General features: G+C 35.7%; 1 protein-coding gene across 1 annotated transcript in view; it reads left to right on the forward strand.

The window, feature by feature from the left end:
* EYS (eyes shut homolog) overlaps nucleotides 1–16,319 on the forward strand; it is a 1,965,296-nt gene that overhangs the window by 638,616 nt on the left and 1,310,361 nt on the right. The window lies entirely within an intron of this gene.

A 16,319-nucleotide genomic window follows, 5' to 3' on the forward strand; every position in this document is an offset into this window, starting at 1 on the left:
TAGACAGAATTAAAATATAGACCTAAAATATATTAGGAAGAAAATAGATAATTTAGAAATTAATATCTATATCTTATTTTAAAATAAGGTGTAGAATGCTTAATTATTTAATTTGTCTATCCAGAAAATGAAAAAGTAAAAGGATGCATAAATACTATTTTATAAAAACTGTTATGCTTAACAACTTGTCAAACAAGCAGAGACTTTAATACAGCTCACTGAATCAAATTAGAAAGCTCATTTAAATTTTATTTACATTTTGGCAATGAACGCTCTAAAATTATATATATTCATGTGCACCTTAAATACTGCCTATTGTCAAATCATGTGGAACATAATCAGATATTGAACAGAGTTCATCATAAATTCTGTTTTTGACAATTGTTATGAGAGTCACTATATCACTTGGAATTTAAGTGTGTTGTTAATAATTTGTTCTAATCAGTATTAGAATTGAATTTCTGTCCTTTAGAGATACAATACCATTGCCATTTATGTGTATTTAGTCACTGTTAATTTTTCATTCATTTAAGAAAGATATTTTTGAGCACTAATATACTGTAACTAGTTATTCTAAGTGCCAGAGATACATGAATGAATACTTACATTTTTATTTCCTTTTTTTTTTATATTTTTAAGAAAAGACAGATACATAAGCACCTCCTTGCAGAGAAGGACATAAGTACTTACAAGGTAAAAGTCATTGCCTGTACCTGTAAGAATAGGCCGAGTCCCTGAGATGACCTCTGATAAAGGTTTTAAAAAGGAACCAGGCAGAATCACAGGCATCTCAAAGTGACTGTGGTTGCTTAGAGCAGAGGATGCGTGGAAAGGGGCAGAATAAAGGGTAGTACCAGGAGAGTTGGCCAGCGGCAGGTTTTCATGTTTCTGTGGTCTTAGTTGTAAGCTTTTCACTTTCTTTTCTAATTCCATACCTCTCAGGCTAGAGCGGTATTCTCTAGAGGTGTTTATATAAGACTTAGTGAAAGTCACAAGAATAATTGAAGCATTATCTTGGACTGTCAAGTTTCCATCCAGATATGTATTGTGGTGTAGAATAAAATATGATATATCTAAAGGATAAAATATACTGTGAATTCAAGACTTACATGAATTAAAGTACCATTTTACAAAGAAAGAATGAGGAAAGGAAGAAGGAAGGAAGGAAGGAAGGAAGGAAGGAAGGAAGGAAGGAAGGAAGGAAGGGAGGAAGGAAGGAAGGAAGGAAGGAAGGAAGGAAGGAAGGAAGGAAGGAAGGAAGGAAGGAAGGAAGGGGAGAGAGAGAGAGAGAAAAGAAGAAAAAGACCTTACTTGTAGGCATCTTATCAAATGCTCCTGATGTCTTAGATCTTAAATTCCCCTATCTTTATCATTCGGGACTGCTTTAATAGATGAGCTTTGGAAATTTGAATGAGGGAGAGGTGGCAATTGAAGACTGAGATTGTAGGGTATTTCATCAGATGTGTCTTTAGCAATCTGGTAGCAGGGGAATATTTCATTTGATTTGAGGAACAGGCTCAGACAACTCAGAGTCATATTTAGGAATTATAACTGGGGGGAGGACACAGTGATCTGTTTCATTTAATGTAGAAATGAGACACATGTTTCTCAGAATATACCAGAAAATGAAAGGAATATCAAGACTATAAATTAATATTTTATTATTTTCTGTCAGTCTTTGGGAGCTATAGGATTATAGGAATCCTCACAAACTATCTTATCAATCACAGAGTAGTAAGACCAAGACAGCTGTAAGGTTTCCCTCCATTTAACTAAAGTTTACACAGGATTGTTCCTGCCTTTCTTCTCCCCTTTCCTTTACAGAATCCAAAGAGTCTAACCAGAGTTCCCCTCCTCCCTTTTCACAGAGCATTTACTTCCAAAAAATTGTAAGTTCTTTCTCTGCCCCTTTGAGGTGTATCCCTTTAAAAGCCCCTTGCCAATTCTACAAACCAGGGCTATTTTATGCAAGGATCTTGGAACCATTCCCTTGACGTACAATACAATCAGGAAAGACAAGGCCCCTGTCTGCCAGTCTGGTGGCTAGGTAGCTAACATTGGCAGCACCTTACTCCCAGTTATAAAATGGCCTCTTTGATTGATGAAGTGTACTTTGCTTTTGGGTAAGGTTAATTAGCAAACACTCATACCCTATTATCATAGACACTAGCTCTTAAAACTTCTCTCACCTTTTCTTTTATTTCATTTTTTTTATTTTCACAGAGGAATCAAGTTTAGACTGAGTTCTGGCATCTCTCCTCTATTACTTAAATAGCTTTTCTTGCTTATTTAACATTGTTTGTTGAAACTTTTATGATGATATTAGGTTCCTCAATTTCCATAAAATTATCTCCTTGTCCTGAATACTTGTGTACACTCAACTGTTTGCTGAAGCATGAAGTATTTTTTTTTAATAATGGAAACAACAAACCAGCTTTCCAGTTAATAGTATAATTTAAAACTTATTTTCAGTCCTTATTTATTAAAAATTAGATTGGAGGAAAAAAGACTTTATAAGGAAGATTTAAATCGACCTTTGTTTCAGCTATCTCATAATCCATTTCTAAATGTAGTTAAGAAAAATGTACTAGATTCCTATAGAACTTATTTTTTACTGGTTTGAACTTGGATGTGCATAAAAACAGATAATATTGATGGAAACTTAAAGAAGACGCTATATGAAATTCATACTGTGTCATCTGCAAGATGTATAAAAAATTATCCACATCCTCTCTAGGAGGACCTTCTAGAGACATTTCGGACTAGCCTTAGTATCAAGAGCACTTGTTCTTTCTCTTGAGTCAATCATGTGTTGCTAAATAATGAACACTGCAAATGGTGTAACTGGTCATCTTTTTTCTATTCTGCATGGTATTGCATGTTAGAAATATTAGGTTCAAGTTAATGAACTAATTCAGGTCTTTACGATATGGCTTTTTTTTTTTTTGCTATATTCTTGAAATTCTTTTATAAACCCTCTATCTATCTATCTATCTATCTATCTATCTATCTATCTATCTATCTATCTATCTATCATCTATCTATCTATCATCTATCAATCTATCAATTGATTGACAGGTATTTTTTTAACCTCTCGCTTTCACTAAGTTCCTGTGTGCTACTTCACTTGTTCTCAAATTTTCTCCAGGACAAGCCTGGCTGGTTAACACAGAAGCTGGGTGCATAGCTAAATAAATTATTAGCTGGGTATGATTGTAAGAATCGATGAGTGGTTCTCTTTAAAAATTCTGCCTCAGCTTTTTGGGGTAATCCTTGAAAAGACTCCTTCACTGGAATTTTAGGGATCCAATTTTTTTTTACTGAAGACACTATAACAGGCAGCATCTTGACTGGGAGATCCAGAACAGGAGACTGCAGGAACGTCATATGCCATTTGTAATTAAATGAATTATTCACTGGGCACAACAAACCAGAAATATATGAGGTGAGCCTATGGAGTGAGAGATCAGACTAAAATGAATGATGTATAAAGAACAAGAAATTCTGCAGGAGATTGCTTGGATTTGAATTAAAATCCAAATCTCAGAGCTAAGAGACATAACAAGTTATATGGCCTCTATTCATCTAAATTTTTCACCTTTAATATAGAAGAACAGTACCCATCTAATATGGTTCTTATGGGGGTTACAGAAGTGATATAAAAATAATAAACACTGTGTAATTGTGGTCCTTCTGGTTTGATCAAGAGATACATAAACAACACACTAAAATAGGGAATTTTAGAGAATCTTATTTCAAGTTTTTCTCTGATAATCCCTTGCATCTAAAATAATAGCAAGAGAAACATTCAAAGACATTCAATAAAACATTTTCTCCCAGATAAAGGAAACAATCTACTGTTTATATAAAATGGATATTATGCTCTGTTTTGGCATATCTGCTATTGTATTCACAACTAAATTAAATAGAAATGTCACCCTTGGACTTATTTTTTTAATTTGCAAAAAATTGTTAAGAGTGTTTTATAATTTATCAGCTTTTAACTTTTTCTAAAGGAGTTTGTTTTACTTTACATTCATTTATTTTTCATTTGTTCAATACATACTTCTGCTGCTATAAGATTCCTTTTTTTTTGTAAAATGCCACTATTATCTTATTTAAATATTTTATTATAGGTACTGATTATAAATTTACCTCAAAGTACAGTGAAAATGATGTATTAGAATTAACCATAAAATCTATTTTGTATAACTAAATAATTCACAGAATGTTATATAAATCATGGGTATCACAAAAAGCTTTATATGTATTGTAATAAAAAATTGAGCTTTAAACGTAACTTTACTTCTTTGTCTTCTTATTATAAAAATGTGCATTATAAACCACAGTTTATTTAATGATAGTCACAGAACTAGTCATTTAAAAAATTTTTTAATTACAAAATTAAATTTAACAGGGTGACAAGTGATCAATAAGAGTACATAGGTTTCAGGTAAACATTTCTATAGCATTTGAATAGTTGCTTATTATGTTGTGTACCTTCCACCCAAAGTCAAATCATTTTCTGACATCTTATATATGTCCCTCTTTACACTCTTTCCTCCACGCCTCCCTCACCTCCCCCTCCCCCTGGTAACCACTTTACTTTTATCTGTGTCCATGAGTCTCAGTTTTATATTCCACCTATGTGTGAAATCATACAGTTCTTAGCTTTTTCTGATTTACTTATTTCACTCAGTGTAACATTCTCAAGATCCATCCATGTTGTTGTAAATGGCACTATGTCATCATTTCTTATGGCTGAGTAGTATTCCATTGTATATATGTACCACATCTTCCTTATCCAATTCTCTATTGAGGGACACTTTTAGTAGTTTCCATGTCTTGGACACTGTGAATAATACTGCAATAAACATGGGGGTGCATGTGTCTTTACCTACCAATGTTTTTGAGTTTCAGGAGGAGATATGTAATAGAGGGATTGCTGTATCATATGGTAGTTCTATTCTTAAGAACTAATCATTTTTATGAGCTTCAAACTGTACCTTCTGTATGTCCACCCATTTATATTCAAGTGTTTCATGAGAGATAAGGTATTTTCACAAAATATTATTGAAACTATAACACTGTTAAAAATTAAGCACTATACATAGTAAATAGAATCAAAAGCACTGCCAATAAAAAACAACAGATTCTCAGTTCACTTTTTTAAAATTTGTTTTATTTATTGATTTAGAGTTAGAGAGAGGTTGATTATTGTACAGTGGTATCTTGAGATACAAATTTAATTTGTTCTGTAACCGAGCTCGTAAGTCAGTCAACTCTTATATCAAACTGCCGATACTGGACCCTTGCACCAACGCACCAACTAGCAGCAGCTTCCCGAATCACAACTTGTATCTCGGAATTTCGCTTGGATCTCGAACAAAAATACGGACCGAGTCGCAGCTCGTATCTTAAAAAAAAAATCATGTGTGGTTCTGTTCATATCTCAAGGTACTACTGTATGTGCCCTGACTGGGGACTGAATCCACAATCTTCAAGTCCACTAAATAGAGACAAACATTTTTAAGTAGATCCTTCTCTCATTTCTTCTACATTTGCTCCTACAAAATTTCTATACTCTCATTTGAGTATTATGATTTAATTTTAAATGAATAACATGGTTCTTAATTGTGAAAGATGAATTATCTCATTAATTCCTCAAGCTGCTTTTCATTTTCAACTTTCTATTAATAGATATTATGTTTAGTTCTTAGGTTGACCATTACATAATACATGTAAGCTTATATTTCTTAACCAAATTCATACAACTTATCTTTATTTTTTTTTAAATTAAGTACATTAGTGTCCTTCTTCTTCTCTCTCTTACTTAACCCTTTCCACTTATCAAATTCCATCATTTATATTTTGTGTCTGCATTATCATTATTTTATTTATTTGTTAAATATTTAATTTATTGTGTTAATATGTATTCAAGTGTCCTACTCAGTATAACACCTTCAAACCTCCATAACGTGCCACTCATTTCACCCCCTTTGACACCCCTCGTTCACCTACCTCCTTCCCCCCTTTCCCTCTGGGACTTGCTGTCCTGTTATCTGTATGTATGTGATATGTATATATAATTTAGCCAATCCCTTTATCTTTCTTGATCCCATTCCCTCATCCCCCTTCCTTCTGACAGCTGTCCTACTGTTTCTTGTGTCCCAGCCTGTTTCTATTTTGTTCTACAATTCATTTTGTTCATTAGATTTCACAAATAAGTGAAATCATATGATATTTGTCTTTCTATGCCTGGCTTGTTTCACTTAGAATAATAATCTCCAGGTTCATCCACGCAATAGCAAAAGGTAATATTTTCTTTTTCATGGCTGCATAGTGTTCCATAGTGTATATGTACCACAGCTTTTTTTTTTATCAACTCATCCACTGTCAGACACTTGAGCTGTTTTCAAATCTTGGCTATTGTAAACATGTTGCAATAAATACAGGGATGCATATCTTCTTTTTAATTAGTGTTTTGGAATTCTTAGGGAATATTCTTAAAAGTGGGATAGTTGGGACATAAGGCTGTTCCATTTTTAATTTTTTGAGAACACGCTATACTGTTTTTTACAGTGGCTGCACAAGTCTGCATTCCCACCAGCAGTTCAGGAGGGTTCCCTTTCTCCACAACCTTGCCAGCACTTGTTTGTTGATTTGTTTATGAAAGCCATTCTGACAGGTGTAAAGTGGTATCTCTTTGTGGTTTGAATTTGCATTTCTCTGATTAGAAACACTGAACAATTTTTTGTATGCCTATTGACCATCTGTATGTCTTCTTTGGAGATGTGTCTATTCGGGTCCTTTGTCCATTTTTCATTTGGATTGTTTACCTTCCTGATGTTGAATTTTAGAATTTCTTATAAATTTTGGTTATTAACTTCTTATCTGATGTATCAGCAAATTGTTCCCCAATTGAGTGAGTTGTCTTTTTATTTTGTTAGTGATGTCTTATTCTCTGCAAAAGCTTTTTAGTTTGCTATAGTCTCATTTCTTTATTTCGTCATGTATTTAACTTGCCTATGGAGATATATCAGCAAAATATTGCTTTGAGAGATATCAAAGAGTTTTCTGCCCATATTTTCTTCCAAGATTTTTATGGTTTCATGACTTACATTTAATTATTTTATCCATTATGCGATTGTTTTTTTGAATGGTGTAAGTTGGTGGTCTAGTTTCATTTTTTTTCATGTACCTGTTCATTTTTCCCAACACCATTTATTAAAGAAGCTGTCTTCACACCATTGTATACTCTTGCCTCCTTTGTCAAATATTAATTGACCATAAAGTTATGAGTTTATTTCTGGGTTCTCTGTTCTGTTCCATTGATCTATATGCCTGTTCTTATGCCAGTACCAGGCAGTTTTGATTACAAAAGCCTTGTAATATAACTTGATATCAGTAAGTGTGAGATCTCCCACTTAGTTCTTTATTTTTAAAATTGCTGAGGCTATTGAGGTTCTTTTTTGGTTCTATATAAAATTTTGTTCTAGATCTTTGAAATATGTCATTGGTATTTTAGTAGAAAATGGGTTGAATCAATAGATTGCTTTGGCTAGTATTGACATTTTAATGATGTTTATTCTTCCTATCCGTGAACACCATATATGCTTTCACTCATTTGTATCTTCCTTGATTTCTTTTTCATTATCTTATAATTTTCTGAGGTCAACTCTTTTACCTCATTGATTAGGTTTATTCCTAGGTAATTTACATTTTTTCTTCCAATAGTGAAGAGAATTGCTTCCTTAATTTCTTTTTCTGACAGTTTATAGTTGGTATATAAAAATGGCCACTGATTTCTGAATATTAATTTTAATCCTGCTACTTTGCCAAATTCATCTATTAGGTCTAGTAGTTTTTTAGCTGAGACTTTAGGATTTTCTTTGTAAAATATCATGTCATCAGCAAATAACAGGGTTTTTGGGTTTTTTTCCAATTTGGATGTCTTTTATTTCTTCTTCTTGCCTGATTGCTATGGCTAGGACTTCCAGAACTATGTTAAATAAGAGTGGTGAAAGGGGGCCCCCCTGTCTTTTTTCTGATCTCAAGGGGATTATCTTTGATTTTTGCCCATTGAATATAATATTGGCTGTCAGTTTTATCATAGATGGCCTTATTATGTTGAGGTATGTTCTCTGTATTCCCAATTTGCTGAGAGTTGATCATAAATGGGTGCTGGATTTTCTCAAATGCTTTTTCTGCATCTATTGATATAATTATATGATTTTTATCCTTCATTTTGTTTATGTGATGAATCATGTTTATTGATTTGCAAATATTGTACACGCCTTGCCTCCCTGGAATAAATCCCACTTGATCATGATATATGATATTTTTAATGTATTACTGGATCCAGTTTGCTAATACTTTGTGGAAGATTTAACCTCTATGTTCATCAGTAATACTGGCTTATAGTTTATTTCTTTTAAATATCTTTACCTAGTTTTGGAATTGGGATAATGCTTGACTCCTAAAATGAGCTTGGAAGTCTTCTTTTAAAATTTTTTGGACTAGCTTAAGAAGAATAGGTGTTAGTTAGAATGTTTGGTAATATTTGCCTATAAAGCCAATGGTCCAGGAGTAAGAGTCAACCTTGAACATGTGCAGTGTCTGTCCTGTTGGGCGTATTTATCCTCTGCAGTGTCTGGTGCCTGCTGGACTCCTCCATTGAGCATGCTGTACGTGTAGCCAGTGAAGTCTAGCATTGGGGCTCTCTGCCACCTACTACTTGTGTTGGTGTCAGCAGTTGTTTGTAACCCGCTGTGGGCTACCTGTCTGGAGCTACTGCTCTGTTCGCTGTTTATGTCTGTATTTTCTGTGCCTGGATAGTGTGGAAGGGGCCAACCTATAGAAGAATCAGCTTCCTCCTATTTAGACATGATAGCAGCTTCTTAAAAGCTCCAGGCTCTGTAAGATTTGCCATCACTTTTCAGCTGCTCCACCTCCTCTTGCAGCTGCCTGGTCTTCCAACAGTCTTTTGTAGTGTTGGCTCAGACTAGCCTCAGCCCACCAACCCCTCCACAGGTTGCAAGCTTGGTGGGTTAAGGCAGCTGAAGGTGGGAATACAATATTAATGGGATTCCCTACTTCAGGAGCTTAGTACTTGGTCAAGAGCTCAGTGTGGAGAATGTGGCCCCTACTCCATAGCCTAATTCCTCAGACACTGCTAGATACTGCAATTCTATTTCTCCCCAACAAGGTGAACAACAGGTTCAGATTGGGTGGGGCTGACAGTCCCCTCTGCAGAAGTTCTTCCAGCTGGTGAGCCCCTGCATGGAGGATGACTGAGAGAGTCCTCCCCTGGGGCTGACTGTGCCCTCTCAGAAAGTGAATAAGCCCCTCAATTGTTCCCAGCAATAGACTACGGGGAGCCCACATCAGAATGACCACTCACTAAGCCTCTCTCTTTTCCCTCTGTGGAAACTAACCCAGTGGGGCAGGACATCCAGAACTTGGGTTGGCTAACTGTGAAGCTCTACCCTATCTAATACACACAAGCTACTCTGCAGGGCTGATCACAGAGAGTGAGCCTCGCCTCACCTGGGCCCAGGAGCCCTCCCTTCAGACACGCCTCCAGCAAAGGTCATTAGGTCCTGAACCAATGCTCTCCACAGCTGGCCTCTGGATGTTCTGGCCCTGGGCCTCCCTGGCAGGAACCTGGCACAGACCAATGAGGGACACTGCCCATGACTGGCCCTCAGCAACCTTCTTGGAGCTACAAGCAATCCAGAGTTTGCAGCTGCAGCTGCTGGGTCCAGTGCACATGGAAATGCCAAGCCACCAACCTAAGCTGGCTTTTACCCAGACTGGGCTTAGGGGAAGGTTCGCTTAAAAGGCCAAGGTTCCCTGAGACCCTGCTTCCTGCAAACTCTGTCTGTGGGCTGCTTGTTGTGCTCTGCCGCTGGAATAGAGCCTGGAGTAATTCAGGGATTAGGAACGGTGGTGGGTGTGGCTCCAGGATGTGCCCAGGATGTCAGTCTGTTCAGACTTTTTCACAGACCTCAGCAGGGTGTGGTTCACAGGAATCTGATGGGTATGACCTCTGAGACCCACAGGTGTGGTCTGCCCACAGTCCAACAGTTTCTACTGAGTCTCCCGTGGGGCGGGAGCACCAGTCATAGAGTTGGGAGTGAAGGGTAGGTTGGGGGGGGAGCTGCAGCCTCAATGCTAGAAAACTGAGTCAATGATGGGCTCCCTGCTTCCTGGCTGACTTCTCAGAATGGCCTAATCTCCATGGAGTGGGGCAGGAGAGGCTCCTGAGGGCAGGGCAGTTGCTTTACCCCTGGCTGATGCCTCATGGAGGGGCCTCGTCCATCCAAAAAAGATGACAACTTCTTTATTGGAAATGACTCAGAGCAGGGGTTCCGGTGGTTGTCCCCCACAGTGTCTTTCCCTGGGCTACCAACTGCACACTCTCTTCATACAACTCTCATCCTTTCAGCTCTCCCTCTGCCAGAGCCCTGGGTAGGTGACTGTGAATGAGATTTTTTGTGTGGGCCCTTTAAAATGGAGCCTTAAGTCTCTGAGAGCTCAGTTTCTTTTACGCAGACAGAAAGCTCGGAGCTTTTCATCACCAAATGCTGTGTGGGTGCCTCTTCTAGGCTCTGAGGTTCTAGGCTGGGTGCCCAGCCTGGGTTTAGGACACTTTCCTCCTAGGGTGAACCTTCCCACAGTGAGAGTCGCTCCAGACTCTCTGCCCCCCTCGCTCCTAGGACCCTGGCAGCCCTTTCCTCGACTCCGCCCTCTTTATCAGTCTCCGCACGCTTCTTCTGTGGTCCTTGGTTATAGACTCATCTTCATTTAGTCTGAAGTTGTTTTTTCAAGATGATTGTTTTTAAATGTTTTTGTAATCCAATTTGGTCCTGGGAGGTGTGGCAGTTGGAACGCCTAACTACTTTGTCCCCATCTTGGAATCCCAATAATCTACATTGTCATTATTTTATACACTAAGGTAACTATAATTAAGCATTTGTTTTGTGTTTTAAAGTTGAGTTTTAAAGTATAAAAAAGTAATCAGTATTTACATTATAATGAGTATGAAAAATTCTTTAGGAAGAAGTGATGCTAAAATTTCATTTCTAAAGTTTCTTATGTTGCAACCCAAATTTATTTGAAGAGCAATATTTCTGGCTTTGAAATTCAATAGTTTATTTTATTTTACACTAAATTAGTTTTTCAAATCAAGTCAAAGTTTAATTTAAATCATTACCTTTTTTGAATATTTTTGAATTTCTGCTCAAATTTCTCTTTAACTTCTCTATTTTTATATAAAGAAGAAATTAATTTTTTTCTATTTAAATTTAACAAATATAATACAGCTTCATGTCCATAAAACATGTAGTCTGAATCCACAAAACTATATTTCAAAAAATAATTTTTCAGTATTCACTGATTTCAAATTCTAATTTAAACAATGATGTTTCTTAGCTGTTATCATGTGCTATCTTGTCACTGAATTCCTGAACCAAATAAATAGTTTCTTTCTTTTTTTTTTTTTTTTTTAGATGAGAGGAGGGGAGAAAATGAGGCAGAGACTGCCACATGCACCCCGGCCATGATCCACTTAGCAACACCATTTAGGGCTGATTCTCGTGTACCAAGCTATTTTTAGTGCTTAAGGCTAATATGCCCCAATGGAGCTATCCACAGTGCTGGGGCAAAGGAAAATTATATTTATTATTTTCATTACTCCTAGTGATTTTTTTATTTAGAAATGTTTAAATTTTTCTTAATATCTTTGAGGTTCTTAAAATTTTTAGTAATGATACTAAATACAGACCTATTTATACACATATTAGGCTTCTAAAATAACAACTCATGTCTCCATAAGCTGTATTCTTATTTTGTGGATCTAATATTTCACCATATTTACCTGGGAGAAATTACAATTTTTACTTCTTCTATTGCCCATTGAATATTCCGAAGATTTTGAGTTCTTGATCTGTTTCTAGGACTCAGCACTGAGGATTCCTCTATTTCCATTGCTTTTTTAGGTATGCTTAGGTTTCACCATTATCTCACTCCTATCAGTTTTCATTAACTTGAAATTTGGGAAACACCCAGTCTACTCAAGACACCCCCTCCTACTAAAGCATATAGGGGAAAACATGACAATGATATATAAAATATTGCAGTAAATAAATTTGAATATAAATAAGCTTCCTCTGTAAATAAAATTTACTGGTATGTGTTGGCCTTGGCCAGTTGGCTCAGTGGTAGAGTGTCGGCCTGGCGTGCAGAAGTCCCAGGTTCGATTCCCGGCCAGGGCACACAGGAGAAGCGCCCATCTCCTTCTCCACCCCTCCCCCTCTCCTTCCTCTGTGTCTCTCTCTGCCCCTCCCGCAGCCGAGGCTCCATTGGAGCAAGGAATGCCCGGGCGCTGGGGATGGCTCCTTGGCCTCTGCCCCAGGCGCTAGAGTGGCTCTGGTCACGACAGAGTGACGCCCCGAAGGGGCAGAGCATCGCCCCCTGGTGGGCAGAGCGTCATCCCCTGGTGGGCGTGCCGGGTGGATCCCGGTCGGGCACATGCGGGAGTCTGTCTGACTGTCTCTCCCCGTTTCCAGCTTGAGAAATACCAAAAAAAAAAAAAAAATTACTGGTATGTGTTGTAATTACCAATATATAGTCATCTCCTAATTATCAGATGTGGATTAAATAATTGAAAACGAATACTAAATTTAGCACCTGAGGAGAATTAAGTAAACTCTTGAATATATAAATTATTATGTCACAGATTATAACATTTTAATTGGAGAAGGATTTAGTTTTCTGAGCTATTTAATTTAAGAAGTCATGAATAGGGTTAAGTTTAAAACTGGCACAGGGGATTTGGTCAAAAGTTAGAACCAGAAGGATACATATGGGAATATGTTTTTAAGAATATAAGAGAAGCGCTGAATGCAGAGAGCATAAGGAGAACAGTAGGGTAAAATGTTAATGCTTGAGAATTCAAGAGGCTAGGTAGGAGATTAGGCTGAGTTTTGTCAAACTAAATTAAAAAGAAAAAAATAAAAGATTTAATTATGTACTCATATTCAAAGACTCAAGTAGATTAAAACTTAAATGATGTTTATAAGGTATACCATGTAAACAGTAAATATAAGAGAATTCAAAGACTCAAGTAGATTAAAACTTAAATGATGTTTATAAGGTATACCATGTAAACAGTAAATATAAGAGAAAGGGAAAGTCTCCATTAATATTAGACAAAATTGACTTCAAGACAAGACATATTATTAGAGACAAAAAGCAAATTTTATGATGGCAAAATGCAAAATAATCAATATTTCAAGGAAAATATAGCAACTGAAGGTCCCTTACATTCCTCCTACCTCCTCTCCCTTTCCCCATCTTGAGAATGTATGTTTCACTGGTCACTTACACACTAGGAGCTGTTTCAAGGACATAGCTTACAGAAAGTAAGGTGTTGTGGCCATCCGAACTAAATACAGTGATTGAACCCATTTAAGTCCTCTGTATAAACTTGTAACGTTCTGGACTGCAGGTGTAGAAGTCTACACCTCTTGTGTTTGACTCGGCAAACCTTCTATATAAGTTCCCTTGCTTATTAATTCTGCTACCTACCTGAAGTGGTCTGCCTTTTTCTTCAGTTTCTCTTTGCCCTCCACTAATTTGGGGGGCCAATTGTGAAACATTAATTTAATGAAATAGAAAACTGAGAGAGCTTTAGTTTTTTCTTTTTGTTTTTAAAGAATTGTAGACAGAACCCAAATGGGTATAACATCAGTTTTTGCAGAAAAATAAAGCAAAGGAAATCAATTAGGTTAACATTGTCCAGTCATGGGTACAGTCACGTACGGGTTTAATTTTAAGGAAATAAAGAAAGTTTTGAATTCTTCTAGGTACACTGAAATGAGAATAAGGTCACAGTTGTAGTCGCATTAAAAACTAAAACAGAAAGAATAAATATTTAGCTGATAGCATTAGGCAATGTGTTGATTTTTGCAGACAAGTTGAAAATCTTACATATTCTAAACATAATCTTAGAGTGAGTTGCAGGTTGCATCAGTGACACGTTTGTAATGAAATACATTCTTTTCTTGTTTCTAAGTAATAAGTGTGAGATTGAGGTAGATGAGTGCCCAAGTGGTGCCTCTGCAAAGGGAGCACTTGTGTTGATCTTCACAGCACATTTAACTCCTGGTGTAAGAATGGATTTCAAGGTAGGCACACATGTGCTATCCAAACTAAGTTAATTGAAGGTTAATTTGAGGTGGAAGTAACTCTTTGTTTTTAGAAGATATAATTTTTCTTATAGGCATGCAAATCAAATTTTTCTAAACGAACATTTTCAATATAATATCTGCTTATAGTATTTTACTACATTTGTACATCATCGCAGAATCAGATATATTTAATGTTGAATGAATATTTTGCTTTTGTAAATGAACCAGTGTTTTTTAGAAGATTTATATACTATAAGTCTATACACTTAAACTAAACACTGTAATATTTCTTTTTACACCACTTTTTATTTTGTAATTATGGCACCTCTTACAGTGACCCTTGTTAAGATATATCACTTACATTGATAAAGCTCTGGTCATGTTTTAAAATATGTATCTTTTGTTTTTGTTGTTGTTTTTTATTAGGAAGAAACTAAAAATAGGCAAACCTTTGTTTCCTAAGATTGGAAAAAGTAGTAGGACTCTTTAATACTTTCCTAAGATGCAAATAAATACTATCAAATTGCCAATGTTACAAGCTAAAATGTTACCCAAATTCTAACTCCCCAAAACTGTTCCTAATTCTACTTCTATGTGAATCATGCATTGATAAATTAAAGTTCTACATTCTCTTTTAGGAGTAAGAACATCAAATTTGTTTTGGAAATCATGAATGCAACAGTAATTTTTTTCTCCTAATCTAGAAGCCTGGTTTTATATAGTTAACCTTAACAATGATCATCTTCAGAAAATATGAGCCCATTATAAAAACTTTATGCTCTTTTTATTATCAACTAAAACTCAAAGTGATTTCTTAAAATTGTATGACAGAGAACAAAAACAAGGTATTTTGGAGAGATGTATTTTGCTAGATCCCCATCTATAAAAAGAAAAAAAAAGTGTCAATTTTTTCTCACAAAGTTGATAAGGAAAATTACCAAATAAATATTTTAAGGTTTTAACAAAGTACTTATGCATTCACATTTTTAATTTTCACTTTTTCTTCAGTTTCACCTGATGCTCTCATGTCATATTGTTATTTATCATATCATTTCATCAGTGATAAAAGTAATAAAACTATAATTTCTATTTTGTTAGATATGCTTTGTCTTGTTTAGATGCGTATTAAATTAACTTTTTTCCAGCCCATATCATTTTATTATTTTGGAGAAAAAATTAAGAATATTAAAAATTTTCCACTTATCTAACTTGTAAGTATATGTATTATGTGCCAATATAAATATTTCTATTTTTGTTAAAAATTTGCAAAAAAAATTAGCTGTCCTAAATCTGTATTCAGTATTGGTTTAGGCGGTTTTCAGCTCTTTGCAAATTAAAAATAAAAAACAAAACTGAAGTGATAGACTAGTGATGTCAACACAAGTTATAGGTCAAACGTTAATTGAAAATCTACATTGCAAAACTAGTTAAAAGAAAATGCAAAGACTATGTAGTTATTGGACATTTCTGTTTACCTTTCTTTACATATAGGGCTGTTTTGTGAAAATAATGGAAAGAAATCTGATTCATCGCCCAGCTTCCATAATGCTACATCTACAGAAGTCATGAATAAATTCAAATGTGTCTGTCCCCCTGGTTTTATTGGTAAGTAATTTCAGACAACTGTGTCTTGTAAAGGATATTTAGCCCTGGGGACATACATTAGGAAGGAATTTATTGATTCAGTAGTATATCCTTTTTTTTTTTTTACTTCCTTTAGCCCAGGGGTCAGGAAATTTTTTGGCTGAGAGAGCCATGAATGCCACGTATTTTAAAATGTAATTCTATGAGAGCCATACAACGACCCATGTACGTTATGCATTATCCAATAAAAATTTGGTGTTGTACTGGAGGACAGCTGTGATTGGCTCCAGCCACCCACAATCATGAACATGAGTGGTAGGAAATGAATGGATTGTAATACATGAGAATGTTTTATATTTTTAATGTTATTTTTTTAATTAAAGATTTATCTGCAAGCCAGATGCAGCCATCAAAAGAGCCACATCAGGCTCACAAGCTATAGGTTCCCAACCCCTGCTTAAGCCTAACATTTGATTTGTATCCCAATTATTTGAAACATCCTACTCCATCTCTAGACTGCAAAGCAGAAGACAAACTATT

Source organism: Saccopteryx leptura, chromosome 1 (genome assembly GCF_036850995.1).
Source record: "Saccopteryx leptura isolate mSacLep1 chromosome 1, mSacLep1_pri_phased_curated, whole genome shotgun sequence".
Taxonomy (NCBI): domain Eukaryota; kingdom Metazoa; phylum Chordata; class Mammalia; order Chiroptera; family Emballonuridae; genus Saccopteryx; species Saccopteryx leptura.